General features: G+C 51.2%; 1 pseudogene; it reads left to right on the top strand.

Annotated features, from left to right (window-relative positions):
* The first annotated feature begins 1,060 nt into the window (after positions 1–1,060).
* On the top strand, positions 1,061–1,870 carry LOC146802285 (proteasome subunit beta type-11-like; annotated as a pseudogene).
* Positions 1,871–2,985: the final 1,115 nt, after the last annotated feature.

Raw genomic sequence — 2,985 nt, forward strand, 5'->3', positions numbered from 1 at the left:
GTCTGGGACTTCGATGTAGGATATACAACACTGCATCATAAGTCACCTACCTGTGATGTGGTGCACATAGTGCAAATGCTATGTTCTGCTGGAGCAATGGACAATTGCCCCCCCCCCCCCTTTAGATCTTTTAGCACATCCACAGAGATCTTCCTAGATCAAAGTCATGTTGCAAATTTACACAGGTAAGCAATTGTGAAACTAGACAACGAATAAACTTTCAACCAATTGCACCCAACAAAAGAGCACATTGCAAAGCACTGCTTCCTCCAGTTTGATTGGTGAGAGAGAGAGAGAGAGAGAGAGAGAGAGAGAGAGAGAGAGAATGTGTGTGTGTGTGTTTTTTTTTACTTTGAGACGGGGAGGAACTGGACTATGCTAGCCATGAGGAGTGGTTTCTTATCTGAGAACACCTGCACACGGCACAGCTGTCTGGAAACCCCTGCTTGAGGGCACCTTAAGGGTCTGGGCCTGGGCTGGAGCCAAGAGGCCACCACGGCGTGTAACTTAAAATGTAAGCAATTGTGCCCCTCTTTTAGTTCCCTCTAAATGAAGTGATTCTCTTTTTACTAATGTAAGTCACCGACAGGGCATTGTTGCTATCAAGTGTTATTTAATGTTCCATGCTGCATCTGAATTCCTATACCTATCTTACTCCCGGGATAAGCACTGACAGTCGTGAAGTGTTAGGTAAGAGGGAGTGGGGGAGATGCAGGGATAATGATATCACAGCTATCTAAATAGTGAAGATTCATTCTAACGTAGCGTTTGGCTGCGTGGAATGGTACCTCTAAGCGTGATGCCTGGAACTCACTGAGCGTGACGCCTGGAATTGTATCCCTACGCGTGACCCTGACTTGGAAGCGTCCAAGGTGTTGGTGATGTTCAATCCAAAGCCATTACCTGCCATGTTGATGGATGCGTGGGGCACGGGGGCCTCTAGAAGCCGTGTCGGTGGGTGTTTTTCAGTGAGGGGTGGACCCACATTACAAGACCAGGGCAGTGTGAGGCATAAACCACAAGGGCCACGGCGATCTCGTCACACTGGCGCTGGAGCACCATGGCCCTACAGGCAGTGTGTGGACTCAGTGAACCCCGGGGTCCAGCAGCTATCAGCCCTAGTGGTGCATGGCTGCCTACGGCCTGCAGGGGCCTCGATGTCCCCCCAGGCTGCCGCCTTGAGTCCACACACGGCACCAGCACGCTGGCCTTCACCTTCCAGCACGGGGTGATCGTGGCTGCGGATACCCGCGCCTCCTGTGGCCCCCTGGTGGCCTGTCCGTACGCAGAGAAGGTCCATCCCGTACACAGTCACCTGCTAGCCACTACTTCCGGCAGCTCTGCGGACTGCGCCACCTGGGTGCGGGTGCTGGCGCGAGAGTGCCGCCTCTACGGACTGCGCCACGGGCACCGGCTAACAGTGGCTGGCGCAGCCAAGCTCTTGTCGACCATGCTGTACCGTTACCGGGGCATGGACGAGTGCGTGGCCTCCACGCTGTGCGGCTGGGACCGCACTGGCCCCGCGCTCTACTATGTGTACAGTGATGGCAGCCGTCTGAAAGGGCATCTGTTTTCAGTGGGCTCGGGGTCACCCTATGCCTACGGCGTGTTGGATTCCGGCTACCACTGCGAGATGTCTATCCCAGAAGCCTACGACCTGGCACAGAGAGCCGTCAGTCAGTCCACGCACCGCGATGCCTACTCCGGTGGCAATGTGGACCTCTACCACGTGCAGGAAAGGGGCTGGATGAAAGTTGGCCGTCGGGACGTCTTCCTTTCCTATTACGGACTGTATGCATGAGAGGACGGCAAACAGGTCCCTGGTGAGGAACGCCAACGGGACTCCAATGGTAAAGAAGATGAAGGCTAGACGGGTGCGGAAGGATGGCCAGCAGGGCTGGAGCAAGGGAGACTGAGGTCTCTTGGGTTTAAGTGAGAAGTGTGGGGGGGGGGGCTCTCGGAGGGGCCCTTCTATGAACATTCTGTGGCCTTTTCGTCAAGGACTTGTCAGTCGAAGAACGGGAGAGAGGGAGCGAGTCTTTTCTACCACGCACACACCTCATTCTTCCGGGGGCCCACCATTTTGGATGATGTCACAGGAGAGGGCATTTTCGATGACAAACCCAACGAACAACCTTAGGTGGCGGAAGCCAGACTGCTACCTCATGGTCACCGTGCCAATATATGTTTTTTTTCTCCAAAAAAGCCTCACTTTTCTCTTCTGTCAACCGCACACAAACCTGACGGCAGCATTCAGTTAAATTCTGCCAGGTCTTACAGTTCTATTTTTTCTAATAACGGGTTGAACTCTGTTAATTGGTATTAATTGGTAGCAGCTTCCACGAGCAGGCGCCGCATTTTAATTCTGTTTTATATCATCATGCAGGCGATTAAGATTAACACATCCAAGCAGGAGTGCAATCTCTAACACCGCAGAGGCTTTTTAGTATAATGCTTCATGATTATAAATGTAAAAATGTTTATGCATTAATAATTATTTTTTTATATAGTGCCTGATGCCATTCTATCTGTTTAGCACTGTTTTGAATAAGATATTTTTCTTAGGGCTAAATCAGTTGTGCTTGTTTTTATTCAAGGATGAAAAGCCCAGTTGGTTTTGCTGATCCGTGGCAGGAACAGTAAACCACTGAACTATGGTATGCCAATGTAAGGAATGGCAAGCACCGCTGTAGGAGTTGTATCATTACCCCATACTATGCTCGATAATCACAGCCACAAGCCCAGGGCCATGTAAAGCCAGTGCCCGTGGGGAGGAGAAATGGGTACGTTGGGACAGGCAGGGCCAGTAGCATCAGGACTCACGTCTCCAGATGGAAGGCAGCAGGGTTAGGGTTCGATTGGGATAAAAAAATCAGCCCGGGCACGCAAAAAAAAGTGCCCATATTCGCGGCTTGTGCCTTTCCGATAAACACTGCTTCAGTGATTTAAGTTTTATGAAAAGAAGGAGGGGGTGTTACTCTAATA

Source organism: Triturus cristatus, chromosome 8 (genome assembly GCF_964204655.1).
Source record: "Triturus cristatus chromosome 8, aTriCri1.1, whole genome shotgun sequence".
Lineage (NCBI taxonomy): Eukaryota > Metazoa > Chordata > Amphibia > Caudata > Salamandridae > Triturus > Triturus cristatus.